The following is a 17,794-nucleotide window of genomic DNA, read 5'->3' on the forward strand; positions in this document are numbered from 1 at the left end:
CCCGCTGAACAGAGACCCTGATGCGGGACTCGATCCCAGGACCCTGAGATCATGACCTGAGCCGAAGGCAGCGGCTTAACCCACTGAGCCACCCAGGCGCCCCAGAAAGCAGAAGCTTGAACCCACTGAGCCACCCAGGTGCCCAGTGTGTATGAGGTATTTAGATATTACTAAACATTTCTGGGACCCTCAAGGTAGAAAAATATAAAGGAAAACATTGTTTCATTTGACTACATAAAACTTCTGCACACAAACAAAATCCTTATCACCTCTCAACTAAATAACTACTGACAAACTGGGAAAAACACTTTTCTTGAAGAACCTTTCTTAGCCCAAGATGGAGGGAGTGGCTTCTGCCCAGAGTGTCATGTCCTCAAGTCAAAACTTAAATACTTTTCATTTTCCTGTAAATGCTTGGATGGACCAGAATCAAAGTACAGCCAGGAAGCCAATTCGCAAATGCCAGGCCAACTTTGTGCTCCATACTTACTTATTGTTCTTTCTCACTCTAAACAAGGTTGAATGTATGGCCGCCAGCTAATTAGACTTAATTTTTCTCTTCCTTACTCTTTATTCTTTATCCCATAAACACTTCCCGCCTTCTGCTTTATTCTGCGGTTCTCTAAAAGAACACTCTGCTTCATGAAGTGCTAAATAAAGGTTATCTGTCTCTCCTAAATTGTCTTCTTCAATAATTTTCTAATAATATGCAAATTTTATGACAAGTAACACTGAAAAGAAATAAAATAAAATGAAAAAAAAATCTTTTATGACAAATAGTGTAACATATAATAAATTCTTATAAAACAATAAGCAAAAGTCCCAATAAGAGAATACAATAAAAAAAAGCAAAGGGGGCGCCTCAGTGCCTCAGTCTCAGGGTATATGACTCTTGAACTCAGGGATGTAGTTTTGAATGTAGGTGTGGTTTGGTGGGGTGAGGTGCAGAGCCAATGGCCAAGAAACAATTCATGAGACACCTTTGATGCAAAATGGTGGCTTTGTTAAATAAAGCATAGGACCTGTGGGCAGAAAGAGCTGCTGTACCGGGTTTGTGAGGAGGGACTAATTACATCCTTGGGACTGGGGGCAAGGAAGAAGGGAGGTTTTCAAAAGAATTGCTGTATGAGGGGCACCTGGGTGGCTCAGTGGGCTCGGGTCATGGTCCCGGGATCCTGGGATTGAGCCCTGCATCAGGCTCTCTGCTTGGCGGGGAGTCTGCTCCCCGGCCCCCTGCCTGCCTCTCTGCCTGCTTGTGATCTCTGTCTGTCAAATAAATAAATAAAAATCTTAAAAAAAAAAAAAAAAAGAATTGCTGTATGCTCAGAGGACCTACAAGATATTGGAGGTCTTGCCATTGTCAAGTTAAGGTTGTTTTTCCCTCTAGTAAAATATTAACATTAAGACAGTTTGGGAGCTTCCTTGTGGAAGTTAGGTTATTGATAAAAATCTTTTTTTCCTCCTAAATCACTATGACATTGAGGGAGACTTGAGTCTTGCAGGACTCTGTTCTCTATAAATTAACCATTTTCTCCCCTTCCCTTAGCTTCAGGGCAGCCAGGAGTGCCTGAGGAATGTCACACAGATTCCATCTAGGAGTGTGTGTGGGGGGTGGGGGGGTGGGCAGGGGTTGTGGAATGTCAGCTTGTGCTTTGTCCTCAGCTAGCCTTCTGCCCCCTCACCATCAGGATCATGAGTTCAAGCCCCACTTTGGATATAGAGCTTACCAAAAAAAAAAAAAAAAAAAAAAGCAAAGGACACAAAGACAAAATTTTGCAAGAGAAAACTTCAGTTGGATAATATGTTTGTGAAAAAATGTTCCTTGTCTGTTATGGGCTGAATTGCATCATCCCCAAAGTCATACGTTGAACCTGTAAGCCTTGATATCTCAGAATATGACTTTGGGGGGATAAGGTTGTTAAAGAGGTTGGGGCCAGTGGGTTAAGTCGCTGCCTTCGGCTCAGGTCATGATCTCAGCGTCCTGGGATCGAGTCCCGCATCGGGCTCTCTGCTCAGCAGGGAGCCTGCTTCCCCCCCCCTCTGCCTGCCTCTCCATCTACTTGTGATTTCTCTCTGTCAAATAAATAAATCTTAAAAAAAAAAAAAAAAAGAGGTAATTAAGTTAAGACGAGGTGATTAGAGTAAGCCCGAATTCAATAAGACGGGTTTCATTGTATGAAATAATTTGAACAGATACACACAGAGCGAAAACCACATGAAGACACAAGCAGAACAAAGCCATCCACAAGGCAAGGAGAAACACCTTTGAACAAACCAACTCTGCGGACACCTCAGACTTCCGGCCTCCATAATTGTGAAAAAATAAATTTTCTGCTGTTTAAGCCCCCTAGCCTGTGGTACTTTGTTTTGGTTGTCCTAGCAAACTAATATACCATCACCATAAGCAAAAGAATGCAAATTCAAACACCAGTCGTAACTCTCACATTGGCAAAGAGAAATTACCAGCTGTATCAGTCAGTGTTCATAAAACAGTCATACACAGCTAGCCGTTGTATAAGCTGGTATTCCTTCCTGAAGGGCAATTTATTTATTTATATTTAAAGATTTTTATTTATTTATTTGACAGACATCACAAGTAGGCAGAGAGGCAGGCAGAGAGAGGAAGGGAAGCAGGCTCCCCGCTGAGCAGAGAGGGCGATGCAGGGCTCCATCCTAGGACCCTGGGATCATGACCTGAGCCGAAGGCAGAGGCTTTAACCCACGGAGCCACCCAGTTGCCCCTGAAGGACAATTTAAAAACAAGTATTAGAAATTTTAAAAAGTGAATACTACTTTGACCCACCAGTTCTACTTCTGAGAAGGAGTCATACGGAAATAATCAGTGATGCACAGAGAGGCTCACGATAGCCTTCTTCAAACATGTGAAAAATTATAAATCTCCTAGCTAACAAAAATTAAGGATTACTTTAAGAAATGTTAGCTCCTGAAGCTGGAATATTAAGAAGTTATTAGAATGTTATTTTTGTGAATGAGTTAGAAACATACAATGTTATTAGTTCATTTAGTGAGTGATTTCAAATATATAAAAATAAACAGAATAATATTTTGAAAATGTTCATATTCTGACATACTTGTTTTGATTATTTTAAAGAAATAACACATCACAGATCCAAATGAATGACCTTTGTGCCCTTCCTCAGCAGTATTTTTCTTCTACAATCATCTTCATCTCCTAAAAGGTAACATTTCTTAAAAATTAACACCCAACATTTTATTTTCAAGATCCATTCATTTTGTATCATGTAGCTCTAGCTCATTCCTTCCAATTGTGATACAGTATTCCATTATATGAATACAATGTAATATAAATCACCAAAAATTCTTTTGGTGATTCACTTGAGTTTTTCCAATTTTTTTCCTATGACATATGCAAGGCTGCAGTGAACATTTTTGTGCATATCTCTGTGGGCACATCTGTGATGTTTTCTCCAAGGTATATATTTAAAATCTGAACTGTGGGACCCTAAACAGATGCCTCTTTAATTTCACTATATATTACCTCAATGCTTTCCAAAGTGGTGGTACTAAAGTTAGACTCCCACTGTATATTAATTAGTCTTTGCAGTATAATAAACCATTTTTTAACTCAGTGGCTTACAACACAAACATTTGTTATTAAATACCTTTCCCAAGAGTCCTGCATTGCATATACCAAGTAGTGAAATGTATTTCTTCGTTACAATTAGAAATATCTTAACTCTGAAGAGAGGAAGTGTAGTCTGGCAAGACCTTGTATTACAGCTCAAGTATGCGTAGAGGTGTGTACTTTTGATTTAAACTGTGGGAATTTGTGAGACAAGAGAATCCCAGCATTTTATTTTCTTTTATTTACCTTGAAGGGGAATATTTTTAAGTAATGGTTCAATGGTTTACAATAAGTGTAAAGATGGGAACATTTGTTTGCCAAGGCTTCCAATGCCAAGATGACTACCTGAGTTTCGGGCAAGTGTATCCTTTCTCGGGTCTCATCCTTTATTAGGAATATCTTAGCCTTAAAAATGAAAAATGGCAACATTCCACTGAGCTCCACGATATACAATGGTTAGTGTATATACATTTGTATAGTCCCCCGACTGCTATTTCTGCTCACTTAATCCCAAAAGGCTTCTAGATGATCAGGGGCCTGGGGAAGGGGTATACCATGGCATCTGTCAAAGGACTGAGAACAGGAGAAGTCACCCCCTCCTACAGGTGGAATACACTGAGTGTCTAGCTTTGGTTCCATCTTGCCTTAAGCATGGCTCCATTGCTGACAGCACTCCTGTTTTAAAATAACATACACGGGGCGCCTGGGTGGCTCAGTGGGTTAAGCCTCTGCCTTCGGCTCAGGTCATGGTCTCAGGGTCCTGGGATCGAGCCCCATATCAGGCTTTCTGCTTGGCGCGGAGTCTGCTTGCCCCATCTCTGCCTGCCTCTCTGCCTACTTGTAATCTCTCTCTCTCTCTGTCAAATAAATAAATGATCTTAAAAAAATAAAATAAAATAATATACATACACATAGGAAAAAAATTGGAAGAAAATATATTGGAATAGCTCAATTGAAGGAGTGGAATCACAGGTTATTTTTACTTTCTCTAATCTGTATTTTTTTTTATAAGATTTTGTTTTTAAGTAATTTCTACACTCAACCCAGGGCTTGAACTCAGAATCCCAAGATCAAAAGTCACATGCTCCACCAACTAAGCCAGCCAGGAGCCCCTCTGGCCTGTGTTTTCTAAAATGAACAATTACTACCATTAGAAAGAGATTAAGAAAATAAATTTACATGTTAAAATATTTTGGTAAAATCCCCAAAGAGCTAATACCAACTGGGTGGACTGCAACTCCCTTCTCTCAGGCCTCCACAGACTGCCCTCACTTTATATGGTGGCCCTAAGTGGGGTGCCCAGGAGACCTAGCAGGGTTCCACTTGCACTTCTGACCTATTGTATGCAGATCTTGGAGTTCCCATGACCCACTTGGGTTTGAGGATTTGTTAGATCAGTTCATAAAACTCAGGAAAGTAGCTATGCTTATGATTAGAGATTTATTACATAGGATTCACATAAGGTGAATCTGGGAGGGAACACAGAGCTCCCTCACCCTCTTCTTCTATAAGACCACATCATCCTCTCCACACATCAATGTGTTCACCAAGCAGGAAGCTCCAGTGAGCTCCTGTGGCCAGAATTCTTATTGGGGTTTCATTATGAAGGCATGGCTGGTTTAATCACTGGCCACATAACGAAACTCCATATGCAGCCCATCTCACCTCCCTAGAGATCAGGAGGTTGGGCTGATATAAAAATCCCAACCCTCTAATCAAATGATTAGTCTTTCTGGTGACACTTCCCCAACCTGAAGCCATCTAGGGCCTGCCAAGAGTTATTTCATTAGCATACCTAAGACATGCCTATCACTCAGGAAAGGGTTTTAGAAGCTCTAGGCCAGGAACCTGGGACAAAAGTCAGACAAATTCTTTAATAAGCAGCATAAAATAGATTACACCAATCCAAAAAATATGTAAGCAATCAAAATTAAAACTGTCTAGTGAAAAAAAAAAACAGTAACTGAATTTTAAAAAGTCTAGTATCTACTTTCATATTATCTTTCATGTACCAGACAGAATAACATATGCTAGATTAAATAACATAAGACTGGGCCTTTCTATTTTTTTCTTTAAGTAAACTCTACACCCAACATGGGACTTGAACTCATGACCCTGAGAACAAAAGTCATGTGTTCTACTGCCTGAGCCAGTCAAGCATTGCCCTCCTTCTATTTTCTAATGGCAATGACTCTTAAGTAAGTCTTCCATTTCCAGTCTTTCAGTAAAACTTACATTCCTCAATCATTGTGAAGTGCACAATTATGATTTCAGGAATAAGTAGGCTAGAGAGAGTTCCCTGAACCATAGGTCAGCGGTCATGTTCATGACCCAGTGGTACCAAGTTCAGCCCTAAAACAAACAAACAAACAAAAAACTATTTTGGTCAACTTGGGTTGCCCCAACAAGATACTATAGACTGGGTGCCTGAAACAACAGAAATTGATTTCCTCACATTTCTGGAGGCCAAGGTCAATGTACCAGCCCACTTGGTTTCCGGTGAGACCTTTCTTTCTGGCTCATACATTGCTGTCTTTATAATAAATAAATAAATAAATGCAATCTCTAAAAAAACTTTTAAAAAGACTAAAGGTTTCTTTTTTTTTTTTCAGGTAATATTAGATGGTTACTATTTTCTAGAGCACTATTTTCTTTCTTTCTTTTTTTTTTTTAAAGATTTTATTTATTTATTTATTCGACAGAGAGAGATCACAAGTAGGCAGAGAGGCAGGCAGAGAGAGAGGGAGGAGGAAGCAGGCTCCCACCAAGGCGAAAGCCCGATGCGGGGCTCGATTCCATGACACCGGGATCATGACTTGAGCTGAAGGCAGAGACCCTAACTCTCTGAGCCACCCAAGCGCCCCTAGAGCAATATTTTCTAGAGCACTGTGCATGTACAGAGAGAGGGAGAAGACTCTGGCAGGACACTCGTCCTATCAGAGTTGGACCCAAACTTCTGACCTCATGTAATCTTAATGATCTTTCCAAAGGTCCTATCTCCAAATGCAAAAATGTCATGGGGTTAGACTTGAACATATTAGTTTGGCGGGGGGAGACACCGTCTAGTCCATAATAAGTACTGGACCCGTGAGTGGGAAGGAACTCCCAAGATCAAGGTTGTCACAGAAGAGGACCTTATGTTTACCAATAATTTCAGCCTCCAAATTGCTGCCTTTAGTAATAAGAATTTGGCAAAGTGCTCATTAAATAGTTCCCACACCTGTTAAAAAGATACCTGTGGGGGCTCAGTGGGTTAAGTCGCTGCCTTCGGTTCAGGTCATGATCTCAGGGTCCTGGGATCGAGTCCCACATTGGACTCTCTGCTCAGCGGGGAGCCTGCTTCCCTCTCTCTCTCTCTCTCTCTCTCTCTGCCTGCCTCTCTGCCTACTTGTGATCTCTCTCTGTCAAATAAATAAATAAAATCTTAAAAAAAAAAAAAGATACCTGTGAGACAAATTATGATAGGGTTCTCCAGAGGGTGTCCCTGACGCACAGCCTTCCATAAGCGATAGAGAGGCTGGGACAGTCACAGCTTCCCCTTAAAAAGTTACAATGCACAAAAACATACCAAAGACAAAAAGTTTGGGGCACCTGGCTGGCTCAGTTGGTAGAACATGCAACTCTTGATCTCAGGGTCGTGAGTTTAAGCCCACATCGGGGGTAGAGATTACTTAATATTTTAAATTAAAAAAAAAAAAGAATAGGGCACCTGGGTGGCTAAGTCAGGTAAGTGTCAGACTCTTGATTTCGGCTCAGGTCATGATCTCAGGGTCATGGGATCGAGCCCCGCATTGGGCTCTGCGCTCAGCATGGAGTCTGCTTGTCCCTCTCCCTCTGCTCCCCCACCCCCTCCCTTTCTCTCACCATCTCTCAAATAATAAATAAATAAATGCAATCTCTAAAAAAAAAAATTTAAAAAGACTAAAGGTTTCATTTTTTTTTTTTTCAGGTAAGATTAGATGGTTACTATTTTCTAGACAAATTGCTAGGCTGTGAATAATTCAGCGAGAACAAGGGGGACCTAAACTAGCATAGAACTGCTTCCCAGTTTTTTTTTTTCTGGTTTTATCAAGATGAAATTGACACATAATACTGCCTAAGTTTTAGATGCGAACATAACAATTTGATTATATGTCTATATCGTGATATGATCACCACAGTAAGTTTAGACATCTATCATCTCACATACTTACGGTTTTTTTCCTGTGAGAACTTTTTAAGACTTTATTATATTTTTTTGTCAGAGAGAGAGAGAGAGCACAAGCAGGGGAAACAGCAGACGAGGGAGAAGCAGGTTCCCCAATGAGCAGGGAGTCAGCATGGACTCGATCCCAGGACCCTGGGATCACTACCCAAACCGAAGGCAGATGCCTAACCGACTAAGCCACCCAGGCGTCCCAATAAGGAGAACTTTAAAGATTTTTTTTCTCTTACCAACTTTCTAAAGCAATAGGTTGTTGAATCCTGGCTCAAAATGCCACCAACGTGGGCTGTGGACAAACCCAGGCTTAGCTGAATGTTCGTCGAGTTAAGGGAGTTTGCTATTGTTACAGACTCTTAGTAGCTTCTCAGGAGGTTAAGGGCAAAGGCAGGATACTTACGAGGTTTTGGGGGTCTGGATTAAGGTGGTTATTTTGATGGAGAACTTGATCAGGATGAGGGAAGTCTGTGACATCACTGTTTTGTATGGTGGACACACCAAGGTGAGAATTAAGAGTAAACAATCTTTACATGCTATCTATCTTCCTGAGAAAGTCTATTTACTTTAAGGAAGGCAAATTGAATAAGCTGATGTTTGGATTAATGGGTTTTCAGACAGTTCCTGGAACAAACAATAAAACTGTTTCCCGTGTTGTTTTTCTGGTTAAGAATTTCCTAGAATAGGGGCACCTGGGTGACTCAGTGGGTTTTAAGCCTCTGCCTTCTGCTCAGGTCATGATCTCAGGGTCCTGGGATCGAGCCCCGCATCGGGCTCTCTGCTCAGCAGGGAGCCTGCTTTCCCGTCTGTCTCTCTCTGCCTACTTGTGATCTCTCTCTGTCATATAAATAAATAACATCTTTTAAAAAAAGAAAAAAAAAAGAATTTCCTATAATAGGAAAGTCAGACTAGGGCAGATGATAGGCTGTTGAATGTGTAGGTAGTAAGTTTTTTCAGTTTTTCAAAAGAAAGCTCTTTTAACTTCTTGTAATCTAGTATTTCACCGACTCAATTGAGTATGACATTTCCTTTCTCATAAAACCTGTTAAAAATTTTTTTTAAGATTTTATTTATTTGAGAAAGAGAGAGCAGGAGATGGGGGGAGGGGCAGAGGGAGAGAGAGAATCAGACTGCCCATTGAGCGGGGAGCCTGTTGTGGGGCTCGATCCCAGGAAGCTGAGATCATGACCTAAGTGAGCTGAAGACAGATGCTTAACTGACTGAACCACCCAGGAACCTCAAAATTTATTAATATTTTAAAGAACAGACCATAATAAGCGCTAGAGCAGGAAAGAATTTCTATGAGAGCATTACCAAGCAGCGGTTCTCAAAGCGAGATCCCCAGACCAGCTGCGTCAGCATCACTTGGGAACTTATGAGACCTTGGCCCCATCTACTAAATCAGAAACTCCGTGGGTGGGATCAGCTAGTCTGTGTTTATCACCTTCCTGCGACTCGGGTACCAGCTCAAGTTCAAGAACTGATGCCATAAGCCTTCCCCCATCCCTGAAATCCCTGTTCTGTTTTCATTTTTCTGCCCAGTGCAGAAGGGAGACCTGAGGGCGTCTAAGCAGGGTAACACCTGGCATTGCTTCAAGGAAATGATCCTGGAATATTTGTCTCTATGAACTTGGTGGAGAGGACGGCAAACCCAAGTCTATAAAATCTATTAAGCCCCTTTCTTTCTATGTGATGCCTACTCTGATGTCCCATCGTCTTCTCTGGGCTCTTCCAAAACCAAAACTCTCCTTGCACAAGGATTAGCACGTCCGTGAGGAATATAAAACTTGCTCAAGATTTTAGAGCAGAGCTGGAAGAACGGGGCTGGATACCTTGATGGAAGGATTTTGTTTTTACTTTATTCATTCATTCATTTATTTTGGGGGGGGAGGGGCAGAGGGAGAGAAAATCCTAAAGCTGACTCCCCGCTGAGCACAGAGCCCAACGTGGGACTCGATCCCCAGACCCTGAGATCATAACTTGCGCTGAAATCAAGAGTCCAAATGCTTAGCTAAATGAGCTACACAGGCACACCCACCCCAGATTTTGTTTTTAAAATAATAAATCCCCTCACCCTCACCCCAAAGTGTCTCTTTCCCCAAACCTGTCTTAGGCCTTTCTCTTCCTGCTCCTCCTGACTCCACATCTCTCTGACCTTGGCTCCTAAGAGCAATTCAGTTCATTTCCCACAGAAGTTTTCTAAGTATTTATTGCACCTACAAGTTAATACCGACTTTAAAGAAAAAGAAGGAATGATATTGATATTGAGGCTGAAGACATTGTTTGCTTTGTGAACAAGAGCTTCTCCAGTTCCTGGTCTTCACCAAAGCTGTGCTGAGTGAGCTTGGTGGGGAGGACACCTTGGATCCCCACCTTGGTGGGGAGGACATCTGAGTTACAATGGTGTCATGTGTTCAGTTTGTTTGGGTCAGATTCTGGGGTCCCTCTAGGATTGCTGTTTCCACTTGGCCGTGCCCCCTCTTAGTGTGGTTCGGGTCCTACGCTTCGCTCTTCTGTGCCCTGGTGGTTACTGGGAGCAAAGCCTAGCAGGAAGGATAAGGCCATGTCTACACATGCAGACTGTTGCACATCTGTATCATCTGGGGAGCATCTAAAAATGCTGATTCTCAGGCCACACTCACGTCCCCCCCCCCCCACACACACACCCCAACTTAATCCTTGGTATAGACTCCAAGCACCAGAAATTCTTAAAGCTCCCTAGGGAATTCCCACGGACAGAGAGTTCGGGGACCCCTGGCCCCTGGCCCAATGGTTTACAAAATCACACACTATGCTAAGATATTCTAATCATTTTGTTCAAAAGCACTTCCAATAACTGAGAGTAATATTTGCGTCACACTCTGTTTTGCTGATGGGAAATTCAAGACACCTGCAAAAAATGTGACTCATAGGAGGATGGCCACAGGTAAACTGTTGAAGGGGGTACAGAAGGTGTGACCTTCTACCAGTCACTGTTCTGGTTAAGGCACAAGATGTGGGAAATGCTATTATTAGTCTCTGAGGTTTCCTGGGACCAAAAGAGTCTATAGAATCTTAATGCTGACGCAGGAAATGTGAATGGAATCATCATGCATCAATTTCTGAATTAAGGCTTTATACCTAAAAAACCCAGTGCCTAGAGAGGTAAAGTAATCATCATTTTTCTTAAATGAACAATATGGTTTTGGTTTTATTTTTTAATTTTAAATTCATTTAGCCCACGTATAGTACATCCTTATTCCAGATGTAGAGTTCAATAATTCATCGGTTCCCAATAGTACCCCGTGCTCGTCACATCATGTGCCTTCCTTAATGCTCATCACCCAGTTACTCTATCTCCACATCTACCTCCCCTTCAGCAACCCTCAGTTTGGTTTTGGTTTTAATAGTAAAATCTGACGAAGAACTATGGAAAATGCTCACATATGGTCGGAATCAACATCAAATAGTTTAACCTTATTCCATAGCAATTCACACATGTCATTCCAGGAAGGTTTTTGTTCACCGGCTCTGGCTTGAAATAAATGTCATAAAATTCAGACCAAAGGCACCATCAGGCCACAGAACCCCCATCTTGATGGTTATAGAATATTTAAATCATAATGGGGACAGTATAAGAGGAAATGGGTTGATAGGGATAGAGTTTTTAATTCTAAAAATTCATGTTTTAAATTTAATTTCCTGTATTTTTAAAAAGATTTTATTTTTAACTAACCTCTATATCCAAATTCCAGGTTTGAACTCACAACCCTGAAATCAAGAGCCGCATGCTCCCCCGACCGAGTCACCCAGACACCCCAATTTCATACATTTAGGGAAGCTTTTTTTTTAAGTAAGTTTTTTTTCTGATTGAGTGCTTAAGTTGTAAATTACTAACCTCACATTGCCATCATTGGCCAGTGAAAATAAGTCCAGGGATTAATTTGAGCAGACCTGTATTTTAGTTGCTTCTGTTACTTCCCTATTTTGCTTTCCACAGCCGAACAATTTCTACACTGGAACAGGCAGGACAGAAGACACTTACTGGAAAGGAGAAGCCATTCGATTTGGGACGATTAACGTGGAAGCCTCCTGTCAACCCTACTGAAAATTGGTTTCATCTGGACATTACACAAGATATCCTACAACTATAGGAATGGAAGTTCAAACTGGAAACCCCTAGACTTTGTCCCAGAAGAGTTCCCCCACCAGCCTGCCACTGAGTCCTGAAATTCTTCCACCAGCAACTCAACCCTTAGAATAAAATGCCATCCCCCTCGTCATAGGTCTTGTGAGTTCCCCACTCAGCACCCACTCCTCCTTGCTAACCTAGGATTGTCACATTAAGCAAAGCATGCACAGTTAAGTTTCAATTGCAAATAAACAGCCAATGATTTTTAGTATAACTAGGTCCCACATATTACATACCTACACTTAAAAAAAAAAAATTCCTTGTTTATGAGAAAATCAAATTTAACTAGGCATCTCATCTATTTATTTACTAAGCCTGGCACCACAATGATGATCAAATGGAAATTCTGTTTGGGGCAGCAATATGAACATCGGCAGACATTAGATCACGATTGGTCTAAATCAATTGTGATTATATAGTCCTCACTTTCCTAGACTTCTTGCAGCTGGGAGTGTCTGTGTGATCAGCTCTGGCCATTTGGACATTAAGGGAATTCTGAGAATGTGTAGGGTGCAATTTGAAGAAAAAAAAAATTTTTTTTCTGGCAAGAGACATGAGTAGTGGTGCCAGCTTTGCTCCTCCTTCTTGCCCAGAATGCGGATCTGATGATGCTTGGTGGTGGCAGCCCCATCCTGGTTGTAAGGGCAAGCCAAGCCAACTGGACAACTGTAGAGACATCAGCGCTGGTGACATCAAGTCCTCAAAGTCAAGGCCAGTGGCTCCTGCTTCCAGAGACCTTGCTTGTAGGAAAGACAAGCCTTTCCTTATATAAATCACACCTGTTTACTATAACTTACAGCTGGAAAAACCCTCTTGAAGAATGAAAACATCTAAGGATAGGCACCTTTTTATGCATACCTTGATGTGAAGTCATTTATTGGCACTGACAGTTGGCTTGCTGAGAGGGAGTTTTCATCGAGTGGTCACTGAAAGGAACCATTGGCTTGGAGCAGGAGGCACTGCCCAGAGAAAATGGTGGAGGAGATCCTGCCAGGCAGGAGAGACTCCCTTACAGAGCCACTGCCTCTCAGCAACACTGATCCACAGGGCTCTTGGATGATCTGGAATGAGCTGAGATTCCTGACGAATTCTCGTAGATTTACACCTGGGGGGGGGGAGGGGCGGGGCGGGACAGAATAATGTCCACACCCACATCCCAATCCCTGGAACCTGTTAGTATGTCGCATTAATTATTGCAATATACTAACATTAGTACTTAATGTTAGTATATTGCATTAAATATAGTTAGTATGTTGCATTAAATATTGCAATACCTTAATTGCCCAGGGGAATTAAAGTAGCTAATCTGCAGACTTTATGAAAGGGAGATTATCCTGAAGTTGCTGGATGAGCCCAATGACATCACAGGGTCCTCCAAAGAAGAAAATGAAGGCAGAAGAGGGAGAAAGAGAATCAGAAGGAGATGGGAAAAGAGTACCAGATGTGTGAATGATCTAAGACACGACCGACCATTGCTAGTTTGAAGGCGGAATAAGGGCCCACAAGCTAGGGAATGTGGGTGACCTCCAAAGCTGGAAAAGGCAAGGGAATGGATTCTTCCCTAGAGACTCTAGAAGGGCATGCAGCCCCACTCACAGCTGGATTTTAGACCAGTGAGACCCACATCAGACGTCTGCCCTGGAGAACTGGAGGCTAATAAACTTGTGTTGTTTAAAGTCATTACATTTGTGGTAAATAAATTTATTCATTCACTTATTCCCTTATTCATTCAGCAAATATTACTGAGCTCCTACTTTGAGTCAAGCACTTTTACAGATGCTGGGGATATATTAAGAATGAAACAGATTAAAAACAACCTCTATGGAGCATTTGGGTGGCTCAGTCATTAAGCATCTGCCTTTGGCTCAGGTCATGATCCTGGGGTCCTGGCATCGAGCCCCACATCGGGCTCCCTGCTCAGTGGGGAGTCTGCTTCTCCCTCTGCACCACCCAGCTCGTGATCGCTCTCTCTTGCTCAATCACAAATCAATAAAATCTTTAAAAAAAAAAAACAAATAAAAAAAAAAACCCTCTATTCTCACAAAAAGCTTTCTATTTATTGGAGGGGGAACAGGTTTCTTTCTTTCTTTTTTTTTTAATTAAGTGAAATCTACTTGTATTATGCATTTTAGATGCTGGAAGTGCTCTTGTGGAAGAATACAAAGGTGACAGCAGACAGAGAGAACTAGGGAGGGGTGTTGCCATTTTAAACGAGGCGGTTCATGAAGATAACATTGCTAGGTTATGTCCAAGCCCAGGCTGGTACAAGATGCAGTTGGGGGGGGGGGCGATGCGGAGCCTGCTCAGCAGAGCCGCGGCCGGTAAAAAGTCCCAGAGATGAGACTATGCTCAGTGCTGTCTAGCGGGAACAGGGAAGCTTGTGTGCCTGGACCGGGGGGCAATGAGGAGAGAGACAGAAGATAAAGGCAGAGAGTTTGTGGAACCAGTTTTATATTGGCCACTGGGAAACCTCTGGCCTTTACCCTGAGTCCGGAACCCTAATCTGCATCTGAGAATGATCGCTCCTGTTGCCAGGTACCTAACCTGCTGCTGGGGCATGAGGGGAAGTGGGGACGCCTAGTGAGGAAGGGCGGCCGGGGAAGCATTTGTTGATGGAGTGGATCTAGTCCGTGGGAGATGGAGAGCCAGCGCAGGGATGATGCCCAGTATTTGGCCTGAGCAACTGGAGGGGTAGGGCCGCAAACAGCAGAGTCGGGGGACAGCAGAGAAGCACGCTGGGAAGACGAGGCACTGTACATTGCACGTATCTGAGATGCTGATCTAGCCTCCAAGGGCAGGTGTCAACAGAGTCGCTGGAAACGTGCATCTGGAGTTCAAAGGAGAGGTCCAGACTGGAGAGGAAAATTCTGAGGATGGCCACGTTAAATACAGGTATCCTGAACGGCCCGCGGCTGGGTGAGTTCACAGGGGAGGACCATGGAGAGAAAGGACTTTGAGGACTTTGAGGCCTCAGTCTGGAGGCTCTGCAGGGTCACAAGGCCTGGGAGATGAGGAGGAAGCAGCAGACTTGGGAGGAGTCACAGGAGAGAAATGGGGAGGACTCAATCCCCCGCTGAAGAAGGGGTTTCAAGGACCATGATTTCCTGGAATGCTTCCGACCTCTCAGCATCGGAGGAGTTGGACAAATACCTACTGGATTTAGGAACAGATGGGATCTGTGATCAAAGGAGCGAGACTGATACAAAGCGAAGGTGAAGCAAAGCTTTATTTCGCACCAGCATCGAGAATCAAACCAACCGGTCGGGGCCATCTCCTAGGGAGAGAGGGGCGACCCCCAGCCTCACAGACTAACTTTTACAGAGCAAAGGCTGCGTGGTTAAGCCTGGCCACACACAGGTGGCCAATGAGATTGTAACACAGAGAAAGTGGCATAGTCATGCTAGGTCAGACGTAGGTGGCCAATTGAATTACAATTTACCCTGTAGGAGCTGTTTGAACTAGCCTATCACTCTGGTCAGAGCTGGCGCCCAAGTTTGGCGCCCAAAAGGCAGGGTTTACACTCTTTGGTGGTTAGGGAGGTAGTGTGTGTGCTTTTTACTGATTGGGTGTCTCCACCTGCACTGACTCATCCCTGTATTCTGGGCTTTGTTATCAGGAACTGGCCAACCGTATTTTACTGGTTTCCCTGACTTGCTTCTAAGTAAGTTCCTCTGGGGGGTGGGCAGGGTCAATTTACCTTTACTGCACAAACACCAAAATGGCTGTTTAACTGAGATGGAGTCGCTCTGGCGAAGTAGGCCCTTACAGAACAACTTGGACCTGACTTTGACAAGGATGGTTTTCCCTAGGGACACCGGAGGAAGCAGCTGGACGAGGGAGGGTTTCACAGAGTTTGCCGACAGCAGACACAGCCAGGCTCTTCCAGAAACACCCTTCACCATCCTCCCCGAGAGGTTTATGTCCCTTGGGCCCCCTGCACTGTTCTGGAGATGCCAGCTCGAAGCCTGTGGAATGCAAAGGCCCAGGAACAGCTGTGGCTGCTTCCTACTGGATGGCTTGGAGCGAGGGGGGCTCATGCTGGTCTTCAGGGAAGCAAGGTCAGTGAGCTAGATGAATGGCCACCCCGAGTTCCCTTCTGATTTGTCTGTGATGGCTGGCAGCTCCGGGCCCAAGAGTTAAGGCTCTGGGACAGAGACCACACGGCCCACAATGCTTACAATCCTTTCTACCTGGACTTTCCAGGAAAAGTTTGGCAAGCTTTGCTCTAAAAGAGAAAAAGAGAAAGAATGAAGGAATGAGAAAGGGCTAAAGAAAGAAGTCGCTCTTGAAAAGGTCTGGAAGAAGGGAGTCGTAGCAGGGAGGACTATGGGGAGGTTCTCATACACGAAGAAGGCTGGGAACCCAGCACCCAAGTAGAGTTGCCTGACTACCCACAGAGACATAGACGTCTTTACTTGCTATTCTATGAAAAAATGTGCAACCACACACCTGAGAGAAATGTAAGATTGAAACTATGTACTTCTGTTTGTACCTGTCACCGTGGACAAAGGCAAAGGACTGACGCTCGGCTGTGTTGGCAAGTATGTGGGGAAACAGGGAACTGGTTGCTGTTGGTGAGTGTACAGTGGTACATTTTCTATAGGGGAGGCCTGGGACTTCAAATGGGATTGTTCCATCTAAAAAAATCTCCCTGTAAAAAAATAAAAATAAATTTAAAAATTTTAAAAATCTCCCTGTAAAACAGACCTTCTTTTCAGCTCTGCAGTGATGGTTCAGGAATGATCTGGGATGATGAACAATTCCCATCACTGGCCCAGCAGGCAACTGGGGTCTCCAGAACATACAGGAAGTCTGGGGGTGGGGCATGAACCTTCTTGTGAGTGCAGCAAAGGAAATTTTTCGAGGACCTGACTGGATGCTCACCCTAGCAACAATGTCCAGTTTATCCTTCGGGCAGAGATGATGGCTGAATTTCCAGCTCCCTGTGGTCTTCCTGGAGTTTGAAGAAGGTCTTAAAAAAAAGGAGAAATAACATCGTTGTATGCTGATAAGGAAGATTCGATGGAAAGATTAAAAACTAATGTTGCAGCAGAGAAAATAGCTGGGGAGTGTTCTCAAGTATGACAGAAGGGTGGGGACACTTCTGCCTTTCCCCTACGTGTAAGGAACTTGTTCCCTCCGCTTTGTCTGATGCATTTCTTGCCAGTCACCTTCACCTTTGAAGGTAATGACTCAGAGGGTAAAATATATCAACTTTCTAAATGTGGATACATTTTGAGCAAGCAACAGCACTTCTGCCAGCTTATCCTACACATCTATTGCAGACATGAATGAGGTTCTTCACTCCAACATTCTCTCTAATAGCAAGAAGCTGGAAACAACCTAAATACCCATTAAGAATCTACTTAAACATCATGGTACATCCCCTCTACTGTGCAGACATTGAAAAAAGAGAGAGAGAGACTTTACATAAACTGATGTAGAATGATTTCCAAAATTTTATGTTAAGTGAAAAAGAGGTAGGTCAAGAACAGATATGTTAAACAGGTATTGATAAATTTCCCTCAGTGTGGTTCAAGGGTGAAGATAATTGGTGAAAGGTATCATCCGAGTCGGGCAAAAGATAACACATATGATAAAATGTCCAGAAAAATCTCTGGAAAGATATCAGAGGGAAAAAGAAACAACAACCACCAACTGCCCTAGAACCTTCAACAGTGATTACCTTGTAAGGAAAGTGGAGGCTATACCTTTTTATATGTCTTTGAATTATGAATGCATGAATGGCATTCAAAAAAGAATATATTGAAAAGAATACATGTTTTGATAGAAAAAACAATGAAGGGAGCCCTTATTA

General features: G+C 43.0%; 1 long non-coding RNA gene across 1 annotated transcript in view; it reads left to right on the plus strand.

Moving 5' to 3' along the window:
* Positions 1 to 13,656, plus strand: part of LOC309845956 — a 32,623-nt gene extending 18,967 nt beyond the window's left edge. The window contains exon 2 of the long non-coding RNA XR_014301619.1: positions 11,785 to 13,656. This is a non-coding gene — a long non-coding RNA (uncharacterized lncRNA). The remainder of the gene's footprint in view (positions 1 to 11,784) is intronic.
* The last annotated feature ends 4,138 nt before the right edge of the window (positions 13,657 to 17,794 follow it).

This window comes from Mustela nivalis (assembly GCF_964662115.1).
Source record: "Mustela nivalis genome assembly, chromosome: 13".
Lineage (NCBI taxonomy): Eukaryota > Metazoa > Chordata > Mammalia > Carnivora > Mustelidae > Mustela > Mustela nivalis.